The sequence below is a fragment of the Oryx dammah genome, unplaced genomic scaffold (genome assembly GCF_014754425.2).
Source record: "Oryx dammah isolate SB20612 unplaced genomic scaffold, SCBI_Odam_1.1 HiC_scaffold_16, whole genome shotgun sequence".
Classification (NCBI taxonomy): Eukaryota; Metazoa; Chordata; class Mammalia; order Artiodactyla; family Bovidae; genus Oryx; species Oryx dammah.
In genome coordinates, this window is record NW_024070200.1 from 57999105 (window position 1) to 58011419 (window position 12315).

Here is a 12315-nt window from a genome sequence, read left to right on the forward strand (position 1 = left end):
ATGAGTTTCTTGAGTGTCTATGTGGTGGCAAGCAGTGCATCTTTCTAGGTGCATCTACAAAGACAAAGGATTTGATCTCAAGTGGCTTAACAGTTTAGGGAGAAACTCACGGGCATATTACTTTTCAAATTTATTTCATTGAAGTATAGTTGATTTACAATGTTGTGTTAATTCCTACACTATACAGTGAAGTGATTCAGCTATACACTCATATTTATATTCTCTTTCATATTCTTTCTCATTATGGTCTATCGCAGGATATTGACTACAGTTGCCCAGGCTGTGTAGTAGGACCTTGCTCTTTGTCCATTCTATATGTGATAGTTTCCATCTGCTCATCTCAAACTCCCATTCATCCCTCCCCACCCCTTCCCCTTGGCCACATGAAGTCTGTTCTCTGTATCTGTGAGTCTGTTTCTGTTCTATAGATAACCTCATTTCTGTCATAGTTTAGATTCTATGTACACGTGATATAATATGGTATTTGTCTTTCTCTTTCTGACTGTTTTAGTATGATACTATCTAGGTCCATCCATGTTTCTGCAAATGGCATTATTTCATTCCTTTTATATGGCTAATATTCCCTGGTATAAATATACCACCTCTTTTTTATCCGTCCAACTATTGATGGACATTTCGGTTGTTTGCATGTCTTGGCTATTGCAAACAGTGCTACAACGAGCACTGGGTTGGGGGGGTGAGTGGGGGAGAATGTCTTTTTTAATTAGAGTCCTCTCTGAATATATGCCCAGGAGTGGATTTGTTGGATCATACGGCAGCCTTCTTTTCAGTTTTTTGGGAAAACTTCCATATTATTCTCCACTTAAAATTCTCACCAACAGTGTAGGGGGATTCCCTTTTCTTCACATGCTTTCCAGCTTTTGATATTTGTAGACTTTTTAATGATGGCTATTCTAACCAGTGTGAGGTGGTACCTGATTATAGTTTTAGTTTGCATTTTGCTAACAATTAGCAATATTGAGCATCTTCTCATGTGTGCAGGTATATTTCTTAATGTAACATAATAGCACAAGGAGGTCAGTAAAGGAAGAGTGGGTAGGGTGCAATGCCTCCCAGCAAGGTCTGAATGTTCTATGCTCATCAAAGCCATGCCCAGAAAGCTCAGCAGTGAGCCAGAAGAAATAACACTGTGGACTTACAAGCACAGAGGGTAGTGTAAGGACAATCCTACCAGGTGAACTGGTGTGATGAGCTATGAATGCTCCTCAGGAAACTGTGTTGGTTCAGTCCAGGCTTTGTACTCCTCATTCTTCACTTGTCAGTCATATCCTGGTCAATCCCTCCAGCCACATCTTCAATATCACTTTGATCATGGGGCCTCCTGTAAGCACTCATATGTGGAATGGTTTTCTCTTCTCTTTTAAAGACCTCAGCCCCCTCCTTTCCTTCCCTCTTTTGGTTTGTTTCAAATGTTCTTAAACTCTACATGCTTATTCTTTTCCCCTTAATCATTCCATTGAACTTGTTTTGAGTGTTTCTGTTGAACCAGAATACTCCAAGGCTTTGTTTGGGCTTCCCTCGTGGCTCGGGTGGTAATGAATTTGCAATACAGGAGACCAGAGTTTGATCCCTAGGTCAGGAAGATCCCCTGGAAAAAGGAATGGCTACTCACTACAGTCTTCTTGCCTGGAGAATTCCAAGGACAGAGGAATCAAGTGGGCTATAGCCCATGGGGTAGCAAAGAGTTGGACATGACTGAGTGACTAACACTTTTCTTCCTTCTTTCGGTTTGTTTCAAATTTCCTTGAATTATACTTATTTATTCTCTTCCCCTGAACCATTCCATTGAACTTGTCTTGAGTGCTTTTGTTAAACCAGAATGTTCTAAGGCTTTACATGTATTGTCTCATTTAATGCTTACAATAATCCCTTGACATAAGTAGTATCATTCAACTCAGTTTACAGATGTGGGAACTAAGACATAGCTGGGTTAAGTAAATTGTCCAAAGATACAGCTGATGAACTGAGGAACCTGGCTTCCATCCCAGACAATAGCTTCCTATACTAAAACTATTTTTACGGATTTTATTTCCAAAACTAGATTTTAAACCCCATGAGGGTAGAAACCATTACTTGTTTGCAGTTCACACAATGTCTACTCTCTTGACATTGCAGTTGGTGATAACCTATTTATTGAACAAGTGGGTGAATGAACAAATGAATGTGTGGAATCTACTTAGAAAGCTGGTGGAAAAAGTAGCCTACAGAAGATTGAGCAGGAAAGTGACCAACAAAAAGGATAAAATGGTATTTAAGGATCATAAGAAAAGCAATAGAGTGCAAACTTTTCACTAGGCCTAATCAGGAGCCAAAATACTGGCATAAAGACGTAGGCCAGCATAAATGTTATAGAAATGAAATAAAAGGACTGGGTGCTTGAATCATTTTAAAGAGAAAACTTGGTCACTGCAGGTAGAGACGTGAAAATGAATATTATTATCATGAAAAAAATCTAAATTTCTTAATGGAAAATACATAAGCATTTTATTAAAAACAAAATCACTATCATCATCTAACAGTTAACAGAATAAACATTTTAAAAAATATTATCAACAATGATTGTTGCATGAAAATCAATTTTTAAAAATAGACAAAGCAAGAAAATAGTCATGCCAATTTCACCTCAAAACTGAGGCCCCAATATATTACACTATGTTATCCACTTTGAATTGCCAAACAGTTGATCCATTTGATTGTGTGGACACTGATGTAAATAATCCAGTAAAAAATCCAGTAAATAATCGAATTGACTCAGGTTGAGTCCAGTTCCATCATCACAAGCATCAGTTATGTGCTAAACTTTGAGGATTTAAAAATTGGGTACTCCCAAAATAATGAGGCATTCCAGTGAAACATCCTCTAATTTGACTCTATTGATTAACTACTGTCTCAACTCATTCATTCTACATAGATAAACATTACTTATGTGGCCTTTTATATACCCCTTCTGCCTTGTTTCTTGAGAAATACCAACATTTTTTGCATGTTCATTAATGTTGCAAGCATCACCTATATTCTATAAATGGTGACTTTGTAAAAAATATAAATTGATTGACAAGTCACGTTGCAGATGCCAGTTAAGAAGAGCATTTATTTCTCAGCATAGTAATTTCAAAAGCAGCCCACTACAGATTCATATGTAATCATCTGGAATTATAAAACCAACACATAGAAAGGAGAGCACACGTTATTGCTTTATATCACATTTCCTCTGGAATTCTTTCAAAAGATAAGCTTGCCCAGTTCCAGTAAAAAGAAATGTATTGATGTTGGTACATATTTGCTTTTATATTTATTATACAGCTCCTCTGGGTCAGGAATTGTGTTTGGGAATGATTTTTATATAGCTTTTTTTTTTCCCAGAAATGCATCTGGCTATACATATGACCAATGCACATATGTGTGGTTCTTCTATCAGGATAATTTGAGACAATTGCTATTGTATGAGTCAATCAGCTGGACAAAGACTGTCATCAGAGAAGGGTATATATTTGCCATAGCTTCAGTATGTTTTCCCACCTGTCTCCACCAGCAGATTTTCATCTTGTAAAATTTCAGGAAACATTTCTTAAGTTAAATTAGGCTTTTTCTATAGTGGGAAAAGATACAACCTGAGTTATATTTTAGGTATCAAGTTATTCCCCCATGTTATTAAATGCCTAACACTCAAAACAACCATTTGATATTAGGAACCTCCAGTAGGAAAAAATTTCCCCCAGAAACTTAGACATTAAATTTGTAACTTACACTCACTGGTGGTTGTAGTCTTTGTAAAGAGAAGACAAATCCTATCAACGATTACTTGAAAGTATTTCTCTGATGATTCGGAGAATCCAGAAGCACTTGTGAAAAGTTGAAAACTGCAGGTGTTCCTGCTTGACTCGGGTCACCTAGCTTTGGGCCTTGATCTTTGCAGATCCGTGACCCACTTGGTCATAGTGAAACAGAGCAAGACTCTATCGCCCTTGCCCTACCTCCCCCATGTCCTCTGCCTGCCTGTTGTCTGTGGAAAACTTTAGTCAAAGAATAAGTTTAATCAGAGAAATGGGAACATTCAGAAACAAAGGAAAACATTCAAAGGAGAACAAATAATAATAATGTAGTCATGAAGCGTAGTCATGAAGCATAGTCAAGAACCTTTAGTTTCTTCTCAACAGCTATAGATGATATTCTGAACCACGTCCTGTGAGCTGTCTTATAGATACTGAAACCCCAGGAGGAGAAGTTAACCACATAATGACCAGACTGTACCCTGACATAAGCCGTCACAGTTCTGAGAACTGGCCTCAAAGAAATGGCAACAAACCAATAAGCTTGACTGTACCTAACATAACCAAGATGGCTCTGGTCAGAACCACCGATGATCAATTTGAACATGACTGTCAGCTGACTGTGCTCTTTCTGCATGTAGCCTCCCCTCCCCATCGTGTCTATAAAAGCTGTTGTCCGCTGATGGTCAGTGCTGGAAGTCAGCCTTTGGACAGACGTCTGCCCTGCCCACCCCCCAGTTGCCAGCATTTGAAATAAAGCAAACTTTCCTTTCCTTCAACCTGGCCTCTCTAATGGCTTTTGAATGGACAGCAGCCAGACCCCTACCTTTCAGTAACAATGTAACTTCTTTAAATTCCTGAAATTTCCATTGCAAAATGAGACTTTATCATGAAAAGATGCTGCTATGATATTGAGATAGTGGATATAATATGCTTTATAATTTATTCTAAAATGACATAATAATGTTTTTAATATGTTATCTTAATAATAGTCTAATATAAAGAGATACATTGCAACTAATCTTAAATGGCCTTCATCTTTCCATTCTTACAATTTATGCATGATAAAGACAACTGCAAAAATTCTTATAGATGGATTATATCCTGGGGCCTCCTATATTTAAAGGAGAATCTTATCCTTTATTATCAATATACCAACATCTTGCTGATCCATTACTAAGGAATGATGAATATGTGGTGGAGACGGTAACAGGATCTGGTTTTTGCCTTCTTTTCAAAAGGTCTAGAGTCAAGAGAATGGTTGGTGAGTAACAGAATGAACGTTACTTACCCATCTAACACTAAACCATAGCTTTCCTACCACTGTGCTTTCTACTGAACATGGCTGTTTCTGAGGAACATTCCAACTGCAGCAACTTGAAGCAACGTCCTCAAAGTTAACCATCTGCAGTGCTTACCTGTGGGCAGGGAGATGCAGTATCCAAGGCCCCCAAGGATAGGGAGCCCAAGATAACCAGAAATGTCTGAATTTTTGATGCAGCAGACACTTCTCTGGAAAAGCAAAACTCACCCTGGAGCCCCCACGTACAAATTATAGTCACCATTTAAACCATCATCACAGTATTTGAGGTTAGTAAAACATATTGCTTGAGCTATAAAACATTCTAAACTAGCATTCCAAATGTCTTGCCTCAAGCAAGCACTTAAATTAAAGTTTCAGACAGCTGGCACTGGAATCATAATAACAGTTTTACACAAAGGGATTGGCTAAACATGATTATTGTTTTGATAATTTATCGTCAACAGACATTATTGTGCCCTGATCCTGATGCTTGGCTTCCTTTCTTCTCTATTATCAACAGGTGACAATGAGGTTTGGTTCAGGTTATAGAAAAGGAATGTTCAGTGCCCTGGTCATAGGTAGATCACACACACACGAAGAGGAAGCACTGTATATTGCCATTAATTGTCATAATCTGATCATTTTTACTGTTTCCTTCCTGTGAAATGCTTGTTTGTAAAGGCAAAGAATTTAAGGTCGTATTTGTAGCATTTTTATTATAAGAGAAAAAAGAAAAGAAAAAAGGTTGACCTCTTAAACACAACCTTAGAATATGTATGGAATACTAATTTCCCATGCCTCCCTTTGTGAAAGAGATAAAAGCAGAAAATGCCAGAGACTCTCTTTTGTCCTTTGAAACATTGGTAGCCTTGAGTCTGTTTAAGCAGATGGGTGCGGTTCACCCAAGAGATGGATGGTGTTGACAACAGCAATTTGCCCTTTAGCCAATTTGAAGACAATATTTTGCAGCCTTATTAACATATTTTCAAGTATAAGAAATTCTCTGTTCACTCCAGCTTGGACCCACTTGAAGGGATTTTATTTCCACCACAGGGAAATATGTGTGATCGACATTTCATTTTATTTTCTTCAAACTGGACCCATTCACAGATACCCTAACAGGTTGAGAAATATCATATTATATTTTTATCATTAAAATGGAGCCCAACAAACTGTCCTGCAAATTTGATGCTTAGTTTTTGTGAAGTAGACTGTTCACAAAGAACATGACTGCGTGCTCCGTCACCAAGTAGCGTCCAACTCTTTTGCCACGCCCTGGACTATAGCCCACCAGGTTCCTCTGTCATGGGATTTCCCAGGTAAGAATCCTGGAGTAGGTTGCCATTTCCTCCTCCAGGGCATCTTCCTGACCTAGGGACTGAACCCGCAGCTCCTGCACTGGCAGAGGAGCTCTTTACCACTGAGCCATGTGGGAAGCACACTGCCGCTCTCTGAAACATATTACTGGATACAGCATGGTCACGAGCTTTGCCATTTTAATGAGAATGTAGACATTCCTTGTCTTTGGGTGATGAGATGGTCTATAATGCAACAGGTTTTGTTGGTCTGTGTCTTTCTGTACACAAAACACTAAAAAAAAAAAAAATGGAAAAAGAGACAGTATCTTTGGATTAGTCAAGAGAGAATGAAAAGGACACTTTTGAGTGCCTTTATTTATTTTTTTTCCTGAACATGACTTTTCCACTGACTTTAATTAAAGTTTCATTAAACCCTAAGTTTGGAAAGCTTTTAATTGAAAGAGAATTTGCTTACTGGGCATATTCTTTTCAGGCTGCAAAGAGAATCACTGTAATAAATGTCTGTTCCAACTTGATAGTAAAATTCAACTTTGTCCTACCTTTGCAGAAATTAGCTATAGGTGCACTCTTAAGAAATGAGTCACCCCACACCAATGATTTTATCTCATCATAGAGCAGCACAAATTTGGCTTCAGTACACTTCATAAGTATACTGCCTGCTGACAAATTAATCCAATTAGCAAAGGTGAAGGTTTCTAATTGAGGTTAACTAGAATTTAACTGGTCATTGCTAATCAAACCCTCCCTCACCCTTCCTGGAGCAGGGTCCCCAGAGTTACTCTAATAGTCCCATTTAGTCTTCTGATCGAACCAAAAGTCTGACTTCAAAAATCACTTTTCAAGAAGGATAGGATAGAGCCACTTTTCCAAAGCTGCGACAACAATGGAAGTAAGTAGTGTGGTATTTTCCTGCTGTTTGGGAAAGTGAATTTCACCCCCCGCCCCCCAGCCCTCCCCACTCTCCTACTACTGAGAGTATTTTTATATAGTTCAAGTCCCTATTGGTCTGCGGTTTGCTTTGCGGTTTAAAAAGTAATACATCTTTTCTTAGATGTACCCCAGTTTCTGCTTTTTAATAGACATGATAATGAGCTTCTGGGTCTTCATTTCCCAGTGTGCAGAGAGCTTGAATAAATCTTCAATTGTTCACAACCCAAGAGAAGGTTCCGGAGCACTGGGATCCAGGGAGGTCTCTCTAAACAACTATTGTTTTAAGCGCTTTTTTTTTTTTTTTTTGAATTCTTAGGTACCATTGAATTTTTTTTTTTCAATATATTCAGTAGCATCTGCTTATAATGAGCTGAGACAGAGCAAAATTCCTTTTACAGTGAACGTGAATGAATGAAAGTTCCCAACTGTTTCAGAGTGGCATAATATGCTAGCTGTAATATTGGCTGTAAAAAGATTTCCTAGTAGGTAAAAGGAAAAAAAAAAAAAGCTTTACTCAAGATTTTCACAAAAATATGTCTGCTTGGGCAGTCTGGGTTTTGTTTCCTAGATTTCAAAATTTTGGAAGATGTTTTATTTCTGTGCAGGACCAAAGGATGCCAATGTGAAAATATGTTTGACCACACTGGGGAGTATTTGTTGTTTTTGAAAACTGCTTTATTTACATCTAGCATGATAAAATTCCTTATTAAAAAATGCTTTCCAGAAAAGAAGCCAATTCAAAGGACTATCTAAAAACCTTAGAAATATACAATTACACATGCCTCTTAATTTTTCAGATAATTAAAACATCCTCTGGGCAATTTCTGTTTTCAGTTTTCTTGACAACAATGAAAATAGAAATCCTGAGAATGCAAAGACCTGGCATTACCAGGTTTTTTCTTTTTTTAATATATATATAAATTTAATGGAAAATAGGGCTTCCCTGGTGGCTCAGAGGCAAAGAATCCACCTGCCAATGCAGGAGACTTAGGTTTGATCCCTCAGTCTGGAAAATCCCCTGGAGAAGGAAATGGTAACCCACTCTAGTATGCCTTGGGAATCCCAGGGACAGAGGAGCCTGGAAGGCTACAGGCCATGGGATTGCAAAGAGTCAGACACGACTGAGCAACGAAACAACAATGGAAAAAATACACTTTCTTTCTCCCTCCCATTTTTTTTTTTTAATTGGGGGTGGTAACACAATGGCATCAGGTATATATTTTTATTTGATCTCAGGTTACACTTAAAGGATCTTATATTACATTGACTAGAATTTTTGTTTATTGTAATTGAGGTGATTGATGATGCTTCCACTAATTCTGAAACAATCCAGTGGACATTATCTTCATGTTGCTAAAGATATAAGGGCATCTATTTCCCTAGCTGATTCTATCTGGTAGAGGTGGAAAAAATAGCTTAGTTTAATTTTTTTATTTGTGTCCTTATTAAAAAAAAAGAAGAAGAAGAAGAAAATGGTGACTTGAGCCCATCCCCAAAGCTTTAACCAATTGACTATGATTGAATACTTTTTCTTATTACTGCTCGCTGGGATCTTCTTATGAAATGCACATTTCATTTTTATCCAGGACCTGGGGATATGGGGCAACAGAAGAATATTACTTGAAATTCGGCACACTACTGTCTATAGAAGTTTCACAGCACGATTGTGGAAGAGTTATAATTTTAATTCTTTTTACAACGACAAGATTATTCCAAAGTTAAATTATCATTCTCTGTTAAACCAAACAGCACTGTGGCGGTTTTAGTAGGACAAGATGGCTTATTGTAATTGGTAGGATCTGTAGATTCCTATGCTGAAATTTAGATCTAAGTATTTCCAAATTAATAGGGTGATTGGAGAGGAGGGATATACTTGTAATCTGTTTGGGCTGAAATGGGTACCTGGTGCCACGAATCCTCAGGCAGCAAGCCATCATTACGTTTATTACCGCTTCCATGATAACCAGGTCGAAGCACCTGCTCTTTCTCTGGATTCTTCAGGTAATCCCTATCAATTAATTCCTGAAAAACAGTAATGACCTGACAAAGATGTGAGTTTTTATAATACTGAAGAGGGATGCCTTTGACATTGGTCAGTGGAAATGCTGTACTTGCCAAATCTGAAAGTTTTAAGAATATGGATGCATAGCTGAAATGAAACAGAAATGAGTTCTGTAATACAACAGAATCTGCTACAATCCTGTTTTTCAGTATGAGTTTCTACTCTGATAGTCTCTGTTTATAGAGTCTGTCAATTGCAGGGTTTGATTATATGACTCATTTGGAGATTCTGGGCTTGTGATTTTGTTAGCAGTATCTTTCTCGTTTTGCATAAAAAGAAAAAACAAAAACAAAGAAGTTATTTTTTCCCCAGATGATATAATAGGGGGTATTAAAATGTATAAATAAGTAAGTATCAAGAATGCATATATTTAGGACTGTAAAAAAAGCACAAAAATTCAGAACTACAGCAGAATCAAAAGTACAAATTTACTTTGTGTGCACTCCTTAGCAGCTTATACTTCTAGTATGTAATGTCTTCTTCCCAACAGAAATTCATGATGAAACAGATCAAACAACTTGGCAAATCTTTCAAAGTGGAAAACTGACAATTTTGTTCATGTTTCTCACAATAGCAACAGAGATTTTTTTCACAATCACTTTATACTGTCAGACCAAAAATAATTAAATACATTTAGGTAAGACCAAATTAATCAGATTAGAGCTCTCACCAAGTAAGATTGGAACATGCCTTTCTGATCTTCTTTGTTTTATGATGCATTTGTAGCAAAGGGCCTGATATTTGAATGTGTGGCCAACATTTAACAATTGGGAGACTTCAAAGCAAAAATATAGATTGTTAAGTTTCTCTTGAAAATTGAAATCTGGCAACACAGGAGCTTCATTTCCACCTGTAAACAAAAGGCTCCATTTGAGCAGCTATCCAACCAAACATACTCTCTCCCCCCATTTTCCACAATCTACACCCAGACCACTTGCCCACTTAAAGGTGATCATCTCGACCTTCCAGGTGACCTTCCCAACAATCTGTGGTTCAAAATAGGAACAGCCATACCCTCTGATTCTCTCACCTCTCTGGTCTATGCAGAAATCTTCTTTCTTGGCCATGTCAACCACCCTACCATCTCCCATCTTTATTTGCTGGTTACCCCTAGACTTTACTAGGTCATCCCCTACTCAGGAAATCTCACCTTGCTCCAATCTGTGTTTTTCATTTGCCTAAGACAAAAACTTCCTCCTGGGTAGCATTTCCCATTGCTCTCAGTTCTGTCTGTCCTGGTCCCAACTCTAATTCACATTCTTTCCACACTTTGATACATAATCCATTCAACAAAAGTGCGTGGTATCAAGAATCAAATTAATATTGACTGAAATGAATGTATTTTCAATTACACCATTCTCCTCATCATGACATTGCAGAAGGCATGTTACAGGTACTCATAACTCCCCTTCAAGCTAGAATTTGGCCCCTGCCATTAGATATTTACATTAACTGGTCATTATTTATATTAATTTCTCTTTGAGTGTTTCTACATTTCATTCTTACTTCTATACCCACTCTCATTAAATAAGACAGAAACTTTCTGAGGTGAAGGACAAAGACCTTTCAGTTCTTGGTGCCCTTTAAAAACAAGGGATACAATACTATGAGCCAAGTCTTGAGCCTTATCTCTTGCCTCAGAATTCTCATCACATTTTGCACTGCTTGCAATCACTTACTACATTTTATTTCATATTAAATAGTAATAGTGTATACTGTCCTCAAAGGCAGGCATTGTGCCTTATTGAATTTTTTATTCTCCTTAAAGGTAATCACCTTTCTATGTATTTAAATTCACCTTTCTATGTATTTAAATTAAGTAAAAGTAAGCTGACGTCAAAGAATATTGACAGGTTCAATGACATGAGAACAACATGAGAATATCAGTCCCTGAGATTAATATTTAAACTCACTAACAACTCATCCAAGACTCACACTCAGAGCTTGAAATATCTGCAGATCCCCCAGGATAAGGAATCACGGAAAGGAAGAGCCCCTCATTTTGTTGTTTTCAGTTGCTAAGTTGTGTCTGACTCTTTGCGACTCCATGGACTGTTGCCCACTTGGCTCCTCTGTCCACGGGATTTTCCCAGGCAAGATTACTGGAGTGGGTTGCCATTTCCTTCTGCAGAGATCGTCCAAACCCAGGTCTCCTGCATTGCAGGTGGATTCTTTACCACTGAGCCATCAGGGAAGTCCCTTGAAGGCCATGAGCAAATGTGCAGGCAGGAATTATTCATAGGACAGCACTCCTATTTGCTTTCATACCCGCTATCACCACATAATTGGAGACCAGGTATTTTACACCATTAGTCCTCCCTTTGATTTAAGGCCTTAAATTTTGTCAATCAAATAGACACACATCTGAATTATCTTCTGATGACACTGGAATGGGAATCAGTTTGTCAGTGCGTCTAACCTTAAAGAGTCCTTCAAGGAGAGGGGACACAAATGAATATATTTTGATTTAGGAGTTGGGAATGAGAATAAAGTGAGAAGAGTTCTGAAATGGAGAATCTTGATGGGATAACCGTTACATTAGGGCCAAAAAGGTATGGAGCGTGCATGCACATGTGGTAAGTCACTTCAGTCTTGACTACTTTCGACTCTATGGACTGTAGCCTGTTAGGCTCTTCTGTCCATGGGATTCTCTAGGTAAGAATACTAGACTGGGTTGTGATGCCCTCCCAGGGAATCTTCCCAACCCAGGGATCAAGTCTGTGTCTCATACCTCCTCCGTTGGCAAGTGGGTTCTTTACTACTAGCACTACCTGGGAAGCCAAGGTATTAGAGTGTGTGTGTGTGCTAAGTTCTGCCCGACTCTTTATGACCCCACAGACTGTAGCCTGCAGGCTCCTTTGTCCATGGGATTCTCCAGGCCAGAATAGTGGAGTGGGTTGCCATTTCCTC